Source organism: Notolepis coatsorum (assembly GCF_963971535.1).
Source record: "Notolepis coatsorum genome assembly, chromosome: 17".
In the NCBI taxonomy this organism is placed as follows: Eukaryota; Metazoa; Chordata; class Actinopteri; order Aulopiformes; family Paralepididae; genus Notolepis; species Notolepis coatsorum.
The window spans coordinates 70,684,897-70,706,050 of record NC_140181.1 but is presented as its reverse complement, the minus strand read 5'-3'; positions in this window follow the sequence as shown (position 1 = coordinate 70,706,050).

The following is a 21,154-nucleotide window of genomic DNA, read 5'->3' as shown; positions in this document are numbered from 1 at the left end:
TCCAACCAGAGTGCAAATGTAAGTGCAACAGCAATATACAATGTACAGGTGATTAAACTGGGTACAAAATATACTAATTAGTACTACTGGGTATAGCTAATCAGAAGTACAGAGTTGTAGTATCAAATCATAAATCAAATTTATTTGTAAGGCCCGACAACACACGTTGATGTCCCCATGGGCCGGACACGTCTAACACTTTGAGAGCCACTCACGGCTAATCTCGTGGTTACGATAGTTACGTTGAAAGCCACTCACGAGATTTCTCGGAATTATTATTATTATTATTTTTTAGCGATCTGAAATCATATTGCATCACGCGAGCCTACTATAGCCTACCCAAGGGCCGCCGGCGATCAGATGTGAAAAAAGCGCCCCCTATCGTCTCCCAGATGGTAAATCACCCTTTTGGAATGGACTCAATGAAAATGGATGGGGGGGGAAAAATATTCCAGTCCACATTTTCCAGTCCACTGATGCAGCCGGAGTTACCAGAGTTCATTCATGAGTTCTACTGTATACACGTTAGATCTATACGTACACATATCGATTTTTTTGAATGATGATCAGGAATTGGAATATACCATTTGGATACCATCTGATGTCAGGTAAGGAATCTATGTTATCAGTGTTAGGATAATCAGACTCGTTTTCGAGGAGATATAAGCTTTTTTGTGATATGTGCTCTTATCTGTTTCACTGTAAAAATCCATGAGGAAATGAAATCAGCTATTATCAGCGCGCGGCTCGAACGTGCGTGCATGCACGTATACTATTGATCATCTAGCGTTTATTTGAAAACGATTCATAAATAGGCAGACAAATATCAACGTTCTGGAATATTCCAGTAAAAGGCGATTATCACAGAATGGGCTGTTTTTCACCTGAAAACGGGTGCTTTTCAAAATGCTCTCAAACGGAAATGAAGCGATAAAAAACCAATCTGCCTTGACAACACTGACTGGAAAATGATTCTTTGATAAGCGACGGGCAGATTAGACACATAGCCATAATTTAAAACATAGATTAGGCGACATTAACGTTAACATTGGGAGTGGACCGTGGCATTCAAGGGGGTAAAAAGGAAAACACGGCGTGGCGCTCAAAGTGTTAAACAAGTCAAGAAGAAACATCACAATAAATCAAGAACAAAACAAAAAACACCATAAAGTCCAACAAATTTCAAATAAATAAAATAAATGCAACACTCCCAGACATACCCCATGCGAAGGTAAGGAAAAACTCACTAAAACCTAGCAATAGGAAAAAATGCACCACAGGCAATGTGGAGGAGAGAAACCTTAGAAGGGCCATTCAAGGGGGGATCTCTCTTCTTAGATGTCGGTGATAGTAGTGTTGCAATAAAACAGGCAAAACAGTTGGTAAAGCATGCACTCACAAGCGTAATGAAACACAGATAAGTGCATGCAATAGCAACTGAACATTTTGAAAGATTAAAAATAGAGCTGATGGCGGATCTATTTGAGGCAAGGGGGCGGTGCAGGGAGGGTCGCATCCTCCCGGTCATCATCACGGGACGTCCAACACTCCGGTCATCACAGCCACTCACAGGGAGACGGGACAGGCGTTAGACAGTTCACGTGATTGTGATGGGCGGACATAGCAATAGATACAAGTGGTAAGCATATATGTAAATAGAATAGATATATGTAGTAAGTATATTATGTGAATAGAAAAGTACTTAACCCAGCAATGAACTCCACGTCTAAACCACGTTGACAGACCACGGACAGAAGACGGTAAGAAGCTGATCCATGGCCTCGGTGGCGCATGTAGAACAGTCACTGCAATCTTGGCCAAGACCCCGAGACATCCACCACCTTGGTCAACACTACGAGACAACCACTCAGAGAGATGGGGGGGGGTTAGAGAGTTCCCATGTTTGTAGTGGGCGGAGATGGAGCAATAAATACATGTAGTTAGCATATGCATACATGGTGACAGTAGAATCAAAGTATATAAGAAAATTGTGAAATTGAGTAATAGATAGAACTACTGCAAGTATGTATACACAGGATGAGATACAAGACAATAGCTCAGTGCCTTATGCCCTGGGGGGCAGGAGAAACCACTCAGAATTGGTCAGGGTAGGGCGCTCCAGTAGCACACCACATAGCGCGCTGAGTCACGAAGCGGTCGCCCCGGGTTCGTTTCCCAGACCCGGTGGCCATATGCCGCATGTCTTCCCCTCTTCTCCTCCCGTTTCACCCTCTCTCCTCTGTCGGTCCTGCATGGCCAAAAGGTCCTGCGTGGCCAGAAAAAACTGAAAATGCTATAAATAAAAGTTTAAAAAAAAGAAAAAAGAATTGGTCAGGGCAGAGCAGAGCAGGTAAGTTCAGCACTGCAGGCCAGACAGAAGGCGGTATGAAGTATAATATGTACAGTGATACAGATATAAAGACAGTGTGGTAGTAGTCATACTGGCCAGCAGCGTAGATCTGTAGATATAGTATCTACAGATATGCAAAAGGATTATGTGAAGGTAAGTACAGACAGGTGTGGATAGATATATATGTGATGAGAATAAATATACACTGTATATGGCATATACAGCATTATTGTACACGCTATCATACAGAGCTATGGGTTATATGCAGGTGTATAAGTAAGTATATAGAGGGGTTATATGCAGGTATATTCAGACACATATGTGTTATGGTTTGTAACCGACCCCAATCGCACAACACAAGACAGGTATGAGAGTAAGCCAAAACAGGGCATTTATTTATTAGTAATTATTACATAACAAAAAGCGGCACAGTCCCTTTAAGGGAAAACACAAAAAACACTAGAGTCAAGGAAATATGGAAAATGCGGCACTGTGCCTTTAAGAGGCGAACAGGCTAAGGGACTAAGGCTAAGGGCCAGGGCTAAGGACCAGGGCTAAGTGTCAGAACCAGGACCAGGGGCACTGGAGAGGGGGACAGGGACAGAGGCCCGGAGAGGCGGGCTGGAGACAGGGACAGAGAACAGGGTTAAGGCCTTGGACAGGGCGAGGGCCAGAGCTGCTTACAGGGAATGAGGACAGGGTTCCGACGGCGGAGGCCTGGCACGGGGACAGGGGCCCGACGGCGGAGGCCTGGCACGGGAACAGGGGCCCGACGGCGGGGGCCTGGCATGGGGACAGGGGCCCGACGGCGGAGGCCTGGCACGGGGATCCTCCTCCTCCTCTTCGGATGCTGCAGACGGGCAGCGCAGAACAAAGGGGGTCCCAGGGGACCGGGATGGGAACACGCCATCCTCCCGTGGAATACTAGGGAGCGACGACGAGCCTGGGTCCAAGGGGAATGGGATGGGCACACGCCGTCCTCCCGTGGAATACTAGGGAGCGACGACGAGCCTCACCCCCAGGAACGAGGATCACGAAGAGACGCCTTCCTCCCGTGGAATCGGGAGCGATGACGAGCCGGCTTGACGTCTGGAGTGGTTAACACTGGAAAACCTCCCGTAGAGAATTAGAGAGCGAAGACGGTGTCCCACTCCAGGCAAACGGCGACAGGTGGTGATGGCTGGCACGTCGTCTCACACCGGAGACGCGGCAGGTGATGGTAACGTACAGGATGGTAACGTACAGAACTCCATGAACACAGAGTGAACACAGATACAGAGTCCAGAACACAGAACGACCCGACAAGGACTGGAGGGGAGTCTGCAACCTATGTACTCTCCCGAGGTGATTGCAAACTCCCAACAGGTGCGTGAAGGTAGAGGATCAAGGATGTCCAAGGGTGGGGGCTGGTGAAGAGTAGAGGAGAGTAAAACATCGCAAGGGTGGGGGCTGTTGAGGAGAGTAGACAGGGAAAACACAGGAAAAAGGTCCAGGGACAGGCGAATCCTCACACATATGGATATATATATGCGGCAAATATAAAAATATAAATGTAAATATGCAGTATATACAGCATTGTTGTACATGCTATCATACAGAGTATATGGGTAGACTATAGTATGAGGTGTATAACAAGCTAGAGTCTAGCTGCTAGACAACAACAAAAGGAATAGTTTAATACACTAGACTAGGGAGGTTTGCTTGAATGAATGAATTAATGAATGAATGACTTTATTTGACAATATAAAAATAACATGTGACAGAAAGCACAGTCAGGAGATACTGCCAAGGATTAACACAAAAAAGCTCAGAGCTTATTTCCATTGTGGTCCTTGTAGGGGGGTAGGGGAATGAGATGCACAGACATGACAGCACAACACATCACATATACCATTTACCATTTATATACATAACAGACTCATAAACATGCAAGGGTGCCTTTTTGCTGACTTTTTCCCACTGTAGCTGAGAAAATTATCTTGCAATGAACGTGTGAAGAGCCAGGGCTTAAATATTGAAGAGGTGATGAGCTGATCGAAGGCAGGTGTTGAATGAGCTAAGTCACTTTGTTCATAGAACAGCAACCCAAATCACATCATGGTCACTGTAGTGGGAAGGAGTTTGCCATACATGGATTTCTTGGTTGCTATATACACGGTCTAACATGTGTCAATTGTCAATTGTACAGCCCTGTCCTATATTATATGCTATTGTATTTCTATTCAAATTTAGTTTATATATTCCATTTAATTGTATTCTACTTTAATTGTCTGTTAATATTGATGCACCAAACGACCAAGACACATTCCTTATATGTGTGAGCTTACTTGGCAATAAAGACATTTCTGATTCTGATTTCTGATTCTGAACTGTTATGAGTTAGGAATTTCAATTGGTTGGCGGCGCCGTACAACACAAGGCGGTATTTCTAGTTTTGCTTGAGTAAAGATATGTTGTACTTTTTCCACCAGGGATATCTAATGTGAAATGGTGATGAGTAGAATTGAATCAGGTGAAAAGAAGAACCATAAGTAAGTAAGTCTGTTTTAACTTTTCAGATGAATGATGTCTTCAACCCTAATTATCAAAAGATGGTAAATTGGAATGTTATGTACATTCATAATTAAAGACAGCAGAAGTTGAGTACTTGATGGATCACGTTCATACATAAAGTGATTTGGATTGACTGCAAATATACAATAAACAAATTCCCAATAGCGGCAACCTTTTTGTGATAGGTCATACCCATTGCCACACCCCCTTCAACCAATTGGCATGAACACACACACACACACACACACACACACACACACACACACACACACACACACACACACACACACACACACACACACACACACACACACACACACACACACACACACTTGACCTCCGTGCCAAATTTCAGCCTTATAGGGTGAAACCTGTGGCCGCTAGAGATTGGATACATTTGTCTGGACCAACCGACCGACCAACCAACCAACTGACAGGGTGACCTATAGAGCTGCTGGTCGCAGTTAAAAATGAAAATATGGTTCTTCATCTGAAGGGTTCATTTGATAAATTGGTATGATAGTGTGTTTACTAACTTGGCGTGTCAGTGTGTTTTTGATCTTGATGACAGTACAGCTGAGAATTCCACATGCTACGCATGAAGCATCAGGCCTGAATGTCACGTTTAGCTCAAGCACCTCGAGTGGACGACACCTCAAAATGAGTGCCAGGCTGGTTTCTCTCATTAGGTCTTCAAGTGTGGTGTTGATATTTTTGGGTGCCCCCATAGCCACCCCTCCCCCCCTTACAAAAAACCCTTTGCCACAAGTGAGTTGTCTCTCGCTCTTGTCCCTGGGGGGGGATTGAGTTGTCTCTCGCTCGTGTCCCGGGGGATTCATACGCTGTGCTGACAGATGGGTCCTTGTTCCTGTCTTTTTCTCCATCTCCCTCGCTCGCTGAAACACAGACGCAGACACACTGGCACACACCAAGACTGCACGAATACAATAGGAATTAAAGCTTTGCACACATGCTCCCCGGCCCGGTCCTGAAAGCTGAGCCCCTTGTAGTGATGATAAAGGATAGAGAGGGAGCGTAGATGGGCGAGAGAGGGGTGGGGTGTTCGAGGGATGGGTGTGTGTGTGGGCACAGTTGGGTAGAGTTGTATGAGTATCTAACTGAAATTATTAGTTTTGATCATCAGAACACTGTCTTTCCTGCTTATAAATGTGCTCTTTTTCTGTCAGTGTGTTTTCTGGTTTCTATTTGAAGGCTATTTGTATGTTTTACAGTGTGTGTGTGTGTGTGTGTGTGTGTGTGTGTGTGTGTGTGTGTGTGTGTGTGTGTGTGTGTGTGTGTGTGTGTGTGTGTGTGTGTGTGTGTGTGTGTGTGTGTGTGTGTGTGTGTGTGTGTGTGTGTGTGTGTGTGTGTGTGTGTGTGTGTGTGTGTGTGTGTGTGTGTGCGTGCGTGTGTCTGTATGTGTGTTAAGAACTCCCTGAACTTAGCTCTCTCCATTTGCTGGTTACTGAGGCTGAATATGGTTACAGGGCAGACTTTCGTGGGGGAGAGACTGACTGCTGTACACTGGAGAACATCAGTAGAGAGAGAGAGAGAGCGAGAGAGAGAGAGAGAGAGAGAGAGAGAGAGAGAGAGAGAGAGAGAGAGAGAGAGAGAGAGAGAGAGAGAGAGAGAGAGGGAGAAGAGTGTCACTTAGACCTTTAACTTCAGTTTAATGTAAACTATCTGCCCTCAGTTCAATAGTCCTTTTGTGAATGCTCTAAATCAGGGGCTGCCCAAAGTTGTACCAAATTGGCCATCTACAACTTTCTTTTTGACCGTTCACAGGATTCCAGAGTGACAAATTATTCTAGTTGGTCTGTTTTGATGCTTTTCATTATAATAGTTATTTTTATATTTTTAAATAACATGCTAATTTCGAGGCCTATTAAAACCACCTCAACATTAGACGATAGGCTATTTCAAGGCATATTAACAAAGTCTTGACATGACACATTATTTACTTACTACATTTGTACATTTGTAAATATCCCTCAACCCATGTTACATTTTCGCCCCTGTTCCCTCCAACAGGTTTTGCTACCCCTGCTCTGATTTCTATATCACCATTAACTGTGAAATGTACTAAGATAACATAAGGTTCCATCAGGGAAGACAAGACATAACATTCTGTTGAAACCTTAGATAATGCCATTATGTTAGAAGAACATTTCCCAGTTAATGGTGATGTAGAAAGCCCCAAAAATCTCTTTTTCCTAGACAGAGGGGGGGGGGGGTGAAGGCGTGGGTCTGTCTCCATGTGTAAATCAAAGCCATATTATACATGGAGACGGACGCATAATTGGAAGCGTAAAATTGCTCATTTCCACAGTACGCCACCTGCAGCCTGCTCAACATAGATCTCGCCGCATGACAGCAGTCAAGATTTTATGATGGCTGTAGATTCACTCACACATGTGTGAATAGAGATGTGGCTAAGCAGAACAGTTCCAGAATTGCCCTTTATAGGTACAGTAATTGCTAGATCCTAGTCTTTATCTACTCTAAGGCTGCATATAAAAACTTTCAACCAACAGGTTGTTGTTATCCATGTACCATCTAAGTGTAAACAAATAGTCTCCGCAACTGTATGAATAAGTATGTTTTTGGTAAGGATAAGATCTGAAGCACTAAATCCTAAGCGATATGAGCACAGATTGCAGCTTATTTGTCTTCTTTTGGGCTAATGGACTTGGAAAACATTCCAATTGGACAGAAATGTTGCTACAGAATGGGGATTGGGCCTGGGGGCTATTCTCACTAAGTGGGGAGAGAGCCATTAAACAAAGGTGCCTGTGGTTTCATATTCAGGATACTTTACAACCTCCATCCCAGGGCATCAACTGTGTTTTGGGGTGTGCGGTTAGAAGGGGCAGAAGGGGGGCGGGGGGGTTCCATCTGCCATGTTGGCTGTCCTCTGGGAGACGGGCATATCCCTGGGGTGTTTTAGAGAGAGCGGGAGAGAGAAGGGCTGAAAGGATTACACCCAACCACTAATCAAGGACGGTAATCTGTGGGCCCCCAAACAAAATCCTCTCTGCTCCAACAACAATTTGGGAAAGAAGATATAACCTTAGAACACAAGGATATCAAATTGATGTTGAACAACCTGACAAACACAATGACATATACTGTACAGATGTTTTTAAATAGGAAGAAACTGCCATGTAGGTGTGATTGGCAGAGAGCCATCCAGTGTATCTGTGATCAGGTGCAAGTTACCCACAAGTGGCCCAGTCTGATTCCCAGTGTGACCATTATGCAAATACAGGAACTAGACAAGGCAGCAACCTAAATTAGTCTAATGGATAAAAGCACTTTCTAATCAAATAAGACTGCCATGTATTTTTGTCACATACATATTATTTTCTATAAAATCGTGTAAAAACCCATGGTTTTAAGTTGAGATTGTATACACATGGTAAAATATTGTTTCATATTTTTTTTTATATATATATTAAGGCTGTCAAATATATCGCGTTAATATCGCGTTAACTCCCGATTCTATTAATGCCACTAATTTTTTTAACTCAAGATTAACTGAAAAAAAAAAAAAAAAAAAAAAAAATTTACTAGACTTCACTCAGGTGTATTATTGATGCTCTCATTGATACTATGTTTGTTTCTGAAGTGTGTGTGTGTGTGTGTGTGTGTGTGTGTGTGTGTGTGTGTGTGTGTGTGTGTGTGTGTGTGTGTGTGTGTGTGTGTGTGTGTGTGTGTGTGTGTGTGTGTGTGTGTGTGTGTGTGTGAGATATAGAGAGAGAGGGGGGTGAGAGAGATGAGGAAGGGGCAAAAGAGAAAAAGAGCTGGGAGTGTGTGTGTGAGGGAGAGAGGGGGGTGTGTGATTAATCAGCCCTTGTGTGTGTGAATGTAACAAGTTCCTAACGTTTTTTTTCCCCTATTATTTCATGCACACTTTATTCATTGTTTTAAATTATTATTTTCTTTTAAGTTATTTTGTGCATCACTCTGTTTTGAATTTGATGCAAATTTGCAATGCATGAGAGTCATCCTTTTGTGTTAAATGGCTGCACAAAGCAAGCATTTGTTGACTCGCATGTTGATAAGAGTATTAAAACTTGAACTTGAACTTGAAAAAGATCTGTTTAAAGGGGAACTATTTTACTATTTCTTTCACTATTTGGGCACTTTTACACAATTCCTGTGAGTCTATGGAACACCTCTGTAATATATATATTTATTTTATTCATTGTTTTGTATTTCTAATCAAGTCCTCAAAAACAGCATTTTTCTACCTCAAGATCTTAAGCCGTTTTGAGCCTGGGCTCCAACCACTGTGTGCAGCTCATCTTGTATCTCAACATTAACATGCAGCGGTGTCTCTCTGACATTTTCAAATGACTCAGTTCAGTGAGGGTGAATATTGTGAGAGGAGAATTGGAAGAATGCGCCAATATGAGAATTTTGAGACATAGATCATATTAATATAAGTTCACATAGCTAGGAAACAATGCTAAACACTCAAAAAGGCCATTTATAAGATAGTTCCCCTTTAAGGTAAAAAAAAAAATTAAATAAAAATGCGATTAATTTGCGATTAATCGCGAGTTAACTATGGACAATCATGCGATTAATCGAGTTAAATATTTTAATCGTTTGACAGCACTAATATATATATATATATATATATATATATATATATATATATATATATATATATATATTAGAGCTGGGCATAGATTAATTTTTTTAATCTAGATTAATGTACCTGCAATCCTGGAATTAATCTAGATTAATCTAGATTAAAATGGCAAAAAAAAAAAAAAAAAAGTCTGCCGAAGGTGTTCAAAATAGGTGTGTTCTACCCAAATAATGACCAGAGGAGGAGATTTATCCTCTCCTCTTCATTTGAGGAGTCACTAGCTGTTCTATCTCCTTGTTCAACAGCATGAACATGTCTCTTCTTTTTGTAATTTCCAGTGTTTCTTTTAAAACCAGATTTATCGTAATTTTCTGTGCCCTTCCTTTGATGCCATTAACATTGTTACACTGATATTGACAGCTCTCTCCAGTGTCAAATCACTCTCTGTCAGTAGTTTCTTCTGTGAACCTTCATTTCTTAATCCACAGACAAACCTGTCTCTCAATGTGTCTTTTATTGAATCTCTAAATTCACAATGCTGCTGACTGGTTGCTCACACACAGACTGCTGCAGAAGCAGGTTTCTCAACAAATTCAGTGCAAGCTCAGTGTAACAGTTCCATGAATGAATGAATGAATGAAAACGTTATTTAACAGATTGCAGAATGGGTACAATACAGTACGGCTCAATACATACAATTGTTAAGGGGATGCAGACCAGAGAAAGACGTTTGTCTTGTTTACATCAGGGTCCCCCATTTTCATTTATTTGCTCCACATTGTCATTAGCCCCTTTCGTGACTGTGATGCACTGAGTGAATCCACAGTCACTTGCTCCTCAATAGGAAACCAACCTAGATTTACCATGAAGGACTGGTTCTGGCCGAACCGTTCGTTATACAAGAATCACAGAGAAATTACAAAGGTACTCACAGTTGCACGAGGATTTCGGACAGAGATAAGGGATGGTGCGCATGCGCTGTGATCACCCAACGGCGGAAATAATGCCGTTTTGAGCAGTTTATAAAAATTATTTAAAATGTTTATTAGCAACACAGAGCTTTCAAACCATCCCGTATCTCTGTCCGAAACCCTCGTGCAACTGTGAGCACCTTTGAAACGTCTCTGTGATTCTTGTATAACGAACGGTTCAGCCAGAACCAGTCCTTCATGGTAAATCTAGGTTAGTTTCCTATTGAGGAGCAAGTGACTGTGGATTCACTCCGTGCATCACAGTCACGAAAGGGGCTACATTGTCATCAAACGGTCCAATATTTCCAATAACCCAAGCCATTTCTGTTGTAAACACTCACGATAGTCCAGTCGATCCTTCCTTTAGTGTGTAAAGTGGATTTCCTCCTCTTGTAGATGTTTCCCAGTGCCGCCCGTATCAACGTGAGCTAACATGCTAACTCGCTAACGTAATGTAAACAAAGCTTGCAACGGACTTCTTTTTTCTTGCATTGCGCAGATTCAGACGTCCTCATCGCCGAATTGTGTTATATCCTGAGGACTTCTTAACCTCACCTGTATAACAATGATTACCGGACCACTACTTTAGTTTAACACATTATTCTGACTACAGCTCCGGTAGTGCAATCACTTCCTGGTACCACAGCTGGGAACTACGGCAAGTATTTAAGGACAATACAGACCCAACGTTGAGAAAAAGATTAACGGCGTCAATTATATTATCGCGCGATACTAGTCTTGCGATAACGCAGCACGTTAACGCCGTTAACGGCCCAGCTCTAATATATATATATATATATATATATATATATATATATATATATATATATATATATATATATAGCACCCTAGTTAAATAGAATAAACAGAAAAGGGTGTGGGAAATGTCATTGTTATTCATCAGTTTATATATACTGAGATTTTGCTAAAGTCCCTTGAGTCTTTGGGAAATCAAACGGTCATTTGGGATATTGTTTAGTCTTTCCTGCTAATAAAGCTGAGACCAGCACCCCTCAATATTTGAATGTGACATAATGGGATTTGAGGGAGTACATCAGAATACTCAAACACACTATGGAATATATAGTTGACTTGTTGTGTGTTCTTTGTCCAGTCCCTGGGGGGTTCTGTTGAAGTTAGATGTTATATGATTGCATGTAAGTGTCTAACTGTTTCCACAAGAGGGCGCTATAGGCGTAGCTATTGTAGCTGACGCCAGGTGAGAAGTATAAAAGGAGATGTTACCTCCCCCTTCACTCTCTTCCTCCGTCGCTCTCACAAGAGAAGGACTCATGTGTAACTGTTGGGTGCAATGTGAAATAAACCACGGCAAAGGCTAAAGAGAAACCTTGTCGTCATGAACACATTATTGTCGCTCCATAGCTGACTCTGTCAACAGGTTATGGGCCCAGATCACGCAGGGGCGAAATAATAAGGGTAGCAAGTTTAGCTGAAGTATAGGCTAGTTTAGCACTGGGAGCACCGCGTGGCTAAAGCTAAGCTAACGCCTACCATCAAAAAGGGATGGCGACCAAAGGAAGGAGCAAATGGCCCTCATTCAACGGAAGAGCAGAGGACTATGAGCTCTGGGAAGAGCGAATGTTGTGCTGCATGCACGGTGTGGGACTGAAGACAACGATCTTGACGGCCCCCACGGGAGAAGTAACGGCGGCCGCGCGAGCCCTGGACACCAAATAAAATGCTGACGCATACTGCGAGTTAGCACCACTGCTAGACGACACAAGCTTGGGGTTGATATTCCGCGACACTAAGGACAAAGGCCGAGAGAGCCTGAAAGTGTTGAGAGAACATTATATCGGACGGGGAAGACCCCGAATCGTATCCCTCTACATAACACTAACCGCGCTGAAGAAGGCGCACACCGAGACTGTGACCGAATACGTCATCAGAGCTGAGCAGATCATTACGGCGCTTAAGAGTGCAGGAGAAGCACCAAGCGATGGACTAATGATGGCGATGGTTATGAGAGGACTACCGGAGCTGTACAAACCGTTCACACTACTGGTGACACACGGTTCAGCGGACATGCCGCTGGGAGAGTTCAAGGCCAAGTTGCGGAACTTTGAGGCCTCAGAAGACACACACCCAGTCGCCGCGGAGGCGGAAGAGAGGGTGCTGAAGGCCCGGGCGGCACCGAGAGAGAAGACCAGACCCACGACGGAGCTGGCGTGTTGGCGATGCGGAGAAAAGGGGCACCGGAAAGAGTTCTGCACAAAGACTGTTTGGTGTAGCTTCTGCAAATCCACGGGGCACACAGACAAAGTGTGTAGAAAGAAACGCGACCAGAGCGCACGGTACGCGCATGGACAAGATGGCGGCTGTGGACAAGATGGCGACGACGGTAGACGTGAGACGAGTCGAGACGACGCCCGGAGAGTAGCGGGACGAGAGGACTTCATCTTCGGGGCGCAGACAGCATACGTCACCCAGCCAACGCAGCAGCAGCAGGCCCAAAGGAAGGGACTGATCGTGGACACAGGTGCGTCGTCCCACGTCATCAACGACAGGAATCGATCCAAGAAATTTGACAACACCTTCGAGCCGGAGAGACACAGCATGGAGCTGGCAGACGGGAAGCGCACTTACGGGTTGGCGCAAGGGAGAGGAGACGCACAGGTATGCCTCATAGACAGTGAGGGGCGCCGGTGTACAGTGATGTTAAAGAACGCTCTCTACATACCCTCGTTCCCACAAGAACTATTCTCTGTAAAATCTGCTACTGCGAACAGTGCCAAAGTGTTCTTCAATGAAGGTAAAGATGTTCTTGTAGAGCCTAACGGTACACGATTTAACATAGAGGTGTACAAGAGAATGTATTATCTACAAACAGAGTGTAATGATGACGATAAGTGTAATAATAATGATATGTGTAATGTGACTGTCAGTCACAATATACAGACATGGCATGAGATCATGGGTCATTGTAATTACGAGGATTTACTGAAACTGCAAGCAGTGAAGGAAAGACATGCACATTAAAGGTGAAAAGCGTAGACCTGACAAAGAATGTGAAGTGTGCATAAAGGGGAAGTTCACTCAATCGAGAAACAGAAGTCCCACAGAACAAGTAAAGGTACCACTTGAGCTAGTTAACACAGATCTAGCCGGTCCAGTAAGCAACGAGTCCATAGGTGGCTTTAGATATGTACAGTCTTTTACAGATGTGTGTACAGGGGCAGTGTTTGTTTACTTTCTCAAAGCAAAGAGTGACACACTCCAGGCCACAGAGAAATTCCTTGCAGATGTAGCCCCTTATGGCAACATAAGATGCTTGAGGTCCGACAACGGAACCGAGTTCACAAATAAAGAGTTCCAATCACTGTTGAGAAGGAACAAGATAAGACACAAGACGTCATGTCCGTACTCCCCACACCAGAACAGGGTGGCAGAGAGGGAAGGACGTACTCTTTTCGAAATGGCTAGGTGTAAGCTAATAGCTGGTAACTTACCTAAGATGCTATGGCATTATGCGGTACAAGAAGCCGCTTACACCAGAAACAGATGTTTTAATAAGCACACGGGCACCACCCCGTATACAGCACTGACAAGAAAGAAGTGATCTAGCTAGGAAGCACAAATTTGGATCAGTGTGTTATGCTTACCAGCAGGACAGAGGAAAGCTCGAGTCCAGATGTGAAAAAGGACTCTTTGTAGGGCACGACAAAGGAAGCCCCGCTTTTCTAGTATACTATCCCGGTAAAAGGAAAGTGCAAAAACACAGGCTAGTCAGATTTGTCACAAAGACAACATGTGAGAACGAGACACAGACAGAGGAGCCAGAGCTGGACTCCAGAGTAAGGTGTGAAGAAACAGAGACACCTCAGCCTAGTGTACTGAGCACAGTCGTGCAGACAGACAGTCAGCAACCCCCAGAGGATGATGACGAGGAGCACCTGAGGGTGACGTCACGTGCCTCATGCAGTGGGAGGTATCCCTCACGGGAACACAAACCCCCAAAGTATCTGAAAGACTATGCCCGGAGAGAAAGTGACGAGGATGACAGTACACTTACCAGCATTGATTACTGCTACAGAGTAGTGAGTGGTGTACCTCAGACCTTTAAAGAGGCCATGGTGTCCCCTGAGTCGAGAAAATGGGAGAGAGCAATGGATGAGGAGATGAGGTCCCTAGAGGACAACCACACCTTTACTCTAACCAAGTTGCCAGAGGGCAGACAGACAGTGGGAGGAAAATGGGTACTCAATCAAGGAGGGTATTGAAGGCCACGACAAGTACAAAGCCAGGTTTGTAGCTAAATGTTTAAATACAGAAGGAGGGTACTCAATGTTTAAATACAGAAGGAGGGTAGCTACATGTTTAAATACAGAAGGAGGGTACTCCATGTTTAAATACAGAAGTGGATCAATGTTTAAATACAGAAGTGGATCAATGTTTAAATACAGAAGTGGATGATTTGATCATCGCAGCGGACAACACTAGAAACCTAGAGCAGGTGAAAAGTATGCTCTCCACCAGATTCAAAATGAAAGACCTAGGCAGGTTAAAAAAAATTCTAGGCATGGACTTCAAACAGTCAGCCAGTTGTGTAAAAATATCCCAGAAGAGATATGTGGAAAAGATCCTGAAACGTTTTGACATGCAAGAATGTAGAACAAGGGAAACACCATGTGATCAAAAACTAGACTACCAAGAGGATGCTCAGAAATTGACAGATGTAAAAATGTACAGAGAAGCTGTAGGTAGCCTCATTTATTTGACAACATGTACTCGCCCTGACCTATGTTTTGTAGTGAGTAAATTGTCACAGCATTTTGCTGACCCCACAGAGGAGCACTGGATTACAGCTAAACATGTTTTTCGTTATCTCAAAGGTACAGCAGATAAACAGCTTTGTTTCAGAAAGAGCAGCGAGGGCTTAGGGCTTAAAGCCTACAGTGATGCAGATTGGGCGGCAGACGCCACAGACAGAAGAAGTACCACAGGGTATTGTGTGAGTTTGAACACAAACAGCTCACTGGTTTCGTGGAAAACAAAGAAACAGCCCACAGTGGCACTGTCAACTTGTGAAGCCGAATACATGGCTCTAGCTATGACAATACAGGAATGTATTTATCTAGAACAACTGCTCGAAGGAATGGATACCTATGTATATAAGAAAACTGTTGTTTATGAAGACAACCAGGGAACCATTGCAATTGCTAGAAACCCTGTATGCCGACAGAGGTGTAAACATGTGGATATATGTTATATAAAATATAATTTCATCAGATCTGTCATCAGGGAAGAAAGGATGACACTTGTTTATTGTCCTACAGACGACATGGTAGCTGACGCTATGACAAAGCATGTCTCCAAACTGAAATTGAGAAGATTTGCAGAGGTCATGTTTGGTATGTAAATATTGCCTGTTATGTAATATTGACTGCCATATTCTTTTTGATGTTCTGAACTTCTTCTTTGAAAAAAAAAGTTGTACAGTATACATACAGCTCCATACACATTTTTAAAGGAAAATTAAAAACGTACCTATACAGTCTAGCTTACAAATAGTTATGGCTTGGAAAAACCTGATGGATCCATGAGGCTAGGATAAGCCTTGTGGACCCAACTTTTTAGATGAAGGAACGGGTACATACGCACACAATACACGACCACTGATGGATCCGTAAGGCTTGGATAAGTCTTATGGACCCAACTCTTTAGATGAGGGAACAGGGTACATACGCACACAATACGCGGCCACTGATGGATCCATGGGGCTTGGATAAGTCCTGTGGACCCAACTCTGACCACTGACCACATGAGGGAACGGGTACATACGCACACAATACACGGCCACTGATGGATCCATGGGGCTTGGATAAGTCCTGTGGACCCAACTCTGACCAATAATAAAAACGTAACTACACTAGCGTTATAAGAGCTAACATTGCTACCTACCGTATAAGTGCATTGGTTCAGTGCATTTCCTATTTCTGGTTGCTACTGAGCGGACATGTTTGTGCGGACCTGTTCTCCCAAACTGGTAAGCAAATGACTGTTTTCATGTTTTCATTTTTACGTTATTTTCATTTTTACGTAATTATTATTATTATTATTATTATTATTATTATTATTATTATTATTATTATTATTATTATTATTATTATTATTATTATTATTATTATTATTATTATTATTATTTTTTTTTTTTTTATTTTTTTTTTTTTTTTTAACATTGATCTTAACTGATCACTGTGACTTTATTGCTTTTATCGTTATATATGCCTATGTTTGTGTACAGCACTTTGAGCTACATGACATGTATGAAAGGTGCTTTATAAATACTTACTTACCTACTTACTTACTTACTTACTTACAAGACAACCATAAGTGGGAGTGTTGAAGTTAGATGTTATGTATGATTGCATGTAACTGTCTAACTGTTTCCACAAGAGGGCGCTATAGGCGTAGCTATTGTAGCTGACGCCAGGTGAGAAGTATAAAAGGAGATGTTACCTCCCCCTTCACTCTCTTCCTCCGTCGCTCTCACAAGAGAAGGACTCATGTGTAACTGTTGGGTGCAATGTGAAATAAACCACGCCAAAGGCCAAAGAGAAACCTTGTTGTCATGAACACATTATTGTCGCTCCATAGCTGACTCTGTCAACAGGTTCAAAGAAAATATAGACAAAATCACCCTCCTGTCACTATAAGTGAAAGTACAAATAGGCACAATTTTTATGACATTTCCGTGTGGTCTAGTTTTATGATGGAAGTCAACAGAGAAACCATAACAGACCTTTCTGACCTTCTATCTTTTAGTAAAAGACTCTGTCGTGCTTAGAAGGCTCCCACAGGGACCAGCCTCTGAGCTGCTGTACCAAAGCTCCTCACACCTTAGTAGAAGAATAGCAGGGAATCAAGTTGCCACTAGTTTCACGGTCCCCCGTCAGTATGGTTTTGATGTCTGGGGTCTGGGTGGGGTCTCTTCTGCGGGAGCAGTGGGTTTAAAGCTCCACAGGACTAGAGAAGAAGCTGCCTAATGATGGTGCCAGGCCTCCAGGGCATAGGGAACTGGGGCATCCTGGCCTGCACCTCCATACCTCCTGCAGTATGCCCATTGGCTAGGCAGCCTCTAAGCTCCCCATCCCCAAAGCCTCATTGTTTAGTAGGCCCGGCACTGTCAATATTAAGCCCAGCTAATGTGATCTAGAGGCAGCTGGAGCAGCTCCGATTATTACCATGACACAGCCCAACTGAGGGGTGTAATATCATTAAAAATAAATCAGGTGGTTTGGAGATTTGCCGTGGCAGGGGGGGGACTTTGAATGGCATTAGGTGGGAGAACTGCCATAATTTCATTAGTCAGTCGGGGGACCTCAGAGGATCTGTTGAAACATTTCTCTTAACTTGGAAGTAATTTAATTTGTTCTCACAACAGGCCACACAAAAACGGAAGAAAGATACATTTTTATTATAGGGTAATTTTTCAAATTAAGTGTCCAGTAATTTCAAAGATTTATTTTAGACATGTCTGAACTATAGCAGGGACCTGCATGTCAACATCTCTAGTGCGGCCAAGGCAAGGGCACACTTCCCAATCGTAAAATGTCTATTTGAAAAACAGACACAATTGCTTAGTAGCCAATAGTGGTGGATTATTGTTGTGCTGATCGGGAAAACGTGCACTGGCTACTAATCTTCTTAAACTGTTTGACACGATGCTGTCTGCTCGGCAGACTCCTCTCAGCTGGCCCTGCGTGGGGCCCCACTAGCCTCGCGTGCTGCACACGCATGACGCAGGGGAGAGCATTTCCCAGCTGCACAAGTGAAAATGATGGAAATGTATGCTACAGCCATTATGATTTGCCATTATGATACAGGGCTGGGTATAACTTTGTTAGGAGGTCGTTATTCTCTTAATTTTGCATATTCGATCTGCTATTTAAGCGCCAGAAGTGCCGTTGGTCTCTCAGCGAGGGTCTTATGTCGCTATTGTTCTGACGCTCGAGACACATAAACGGTGATTTCAAGGCCCATTGAGCGCGCGATGGATTGTGCCTAAAATCCATTGAGGGGCGGAGAGATTCGATTATTAGAGGAACGGGCAAAGTACCGCTACTGCTAGAAGTTGTAAATGTATTGATGAATCGATGTTCTCTGTGGATCTGAAGTTAGGTTAGCTATGATTTAGGAAAATGTACACCCTCCCCGGCCTCCCGCGTGTAAAAACACAAATAAAGAAATAAAAAAAAGTTAAATAAAAATACATATGCAATTATTATTTCGTGTTATTATCACGTTGCTTTTGCATTTGACAATGGTATAGCCTAGAATTGCTTTTTTAATGTGATTCCATCTAAAAAAAAATTGGGATACAAATGTATAGTGCTGAAGGTTTAACCATATTTACAATTAGCCTATTGTGGCTGTGTACTGGCTACGGACCCGTGAGTTTCCTTGTATTTTGAAAAGAGGTGTTGTCTATTGTGTTTAGAGTAGACCTGCGTCAAAAATCTATCAGAACCCGCAAATGATTTAACTGACAAAGCTAAATTTGTTAGTAGGCCTATGCTATAAAGCCAAGCTTTCTGGTTGTACAATAACGACACCTAGTGGTCAACTACTGTACTAATGGCTAGATAGTTGGAACAAATATTATTTTCCATTTATCTGATTGGAATGTTCCAAGTTTCTATCCAAAGAAACACATGTTTTGTACTTGGGGAAAACACCTGATGCCTTCAAATGTCAAAAGTAAGATATCATTGCATTCCTCGAGTGCACCATGCCAAATGTCAATCTAGACCAGTGGCTCTCTACTTTATTTGGGCCAATGCCCAACTATCTGAAGTCCCCCTCAACCCCCTAAACCCAATGAAAATAAAATGTTCGGCTCTCAGTGTCGATGCTTATGATTATTTTCTGTTTATCATGGGTATATATGATATTATCAGCCATTAATATTTATATTTGGCTCAGTGTTGTGTGTCAAATTAATGCTTCTAACAATGGGTATAATAGAATCTTCATAATCTTTTCTCAAATTAAAATGTTTCTGGATTCAGAGTTTTACTCATTATACTTTTTACTACCAGTGTGTATAAATTAAACATTACAAAAAGTAAACATTCTCTTTGCTAGAAAGTGACACTTTCCCTGTTTCTGAAGTAGGATTTTGATTGTGCTCTTTGCATGTAGGCCATTCTCTGGTTCCAGTCAAGTTGTTATCCTGATATTAAAACAATGATAAATAAATAAAATAAACTAGCACCCCCTAGGCCTAGAGCATCTCAACGCCCCTCTTTCAACAACTCTGCACCCAGCGTCCCCTGACACTCTCTGAAAGCCCCCTGGGGGTGGTACCACCCCCATTGAGGAACCCTAATCTAGACTGTGCTTAAAAGAACACGCCAACATTTTGGGAAAGTAGCTTATCATCTTCTCCAGAGAGAGACAAGAAAATAGATACCAGTTTCCTCTCTGTGCATTCAGTAGAAAGCTATCTGGCTGCATGTTAGCCTAGCTTAGCACAATGAATGGAAGCGGACAGTGATGGGTAGCCTAGGCATTGTTCAACTAACACCTCTCCCGAAGGCTACCCGTCACTGTCTGCTTCCATTCATTGTGCTAAGCTAGGCTAACATGCAGCCAGATAATTTTCTACTGAACGCACAGAGAGGAAACTGGTATCTATCTTATTGTCTCTCTCTGGAGAAGGCGGTAAACTAATTTCCCCAAATGTTGGCGTGTTCCTTTAAATTGCCAAAAAAGAACAATGGTTCAATCAATTCGTATGCAAAATTCAGATTAAAGAGAGAAACTCACTGTTCTCACAGTGTATATATGTAATCCCTCATACGCTACTTGTGGAGCTACACACGGCCCAGGCTGCACCATCTGTATGAATCATCTATAGGTGAAGTTCAGCCTCCACAGAGTTCAATATATTCTCCAGAGAGAATCTAAATGTGGCAGAAATATATGGCGGGTTTCTTACACCTCCACCCCACTCCACGGTTGGCATGTAGCCTCCTCTTCTGGGCATAGCATGTCAGTGGAGGTGGGAGGGAGAAAATATGGGAGTATACAGACAGAATTTTTTAAATCTTATTCCACAAAGCCAAAATAGGACATTCTATTATTAGCTGACTGGATATCAAGGACACACACACAATATCTGTTCATAACATCACAGAAGGCGTCTTCCGCTGAAGCCAGCGGCAAGCAGGAACTTGTGTACAAATACAAACAAGCAATCATATTCATCGCTCCCCGACTCCTCCCCCACACACGTGGCTTTCTGACCCAAATAAAAGCATGTGTTCAGAGTCATGCAGCTTGGCTCTTTTTGCAACCCCCCTCAATCTACTCTCTCTATCTCTCATCTCCACCACTCCTACGCTTCACTCACTCACTCACACGCTCTCGCACGCATCCACCTCTGCCTCATCTACCTGCCAGTCCCCCGGGCATCATCAACCTCTCTCTCTCTCTCTCTCTCTCTCTCTCTCTCTCTCTCTCTCTCTCTCTCTCTCTCTCTCTCTCTCTCTCTCTCTCTCTCTCTCTCTCTCTCTCTCTCTCTCTCTCTCTCACACCTCTCCCAGTCCCCGCCCCCCCACACATATCCATAAGATTTTCACATCTGACACACTTTCCTCTCATCGCTCGCCGCCTCCGTTCCAATTCGTCTCACCAACCACACACCAGCAGTGC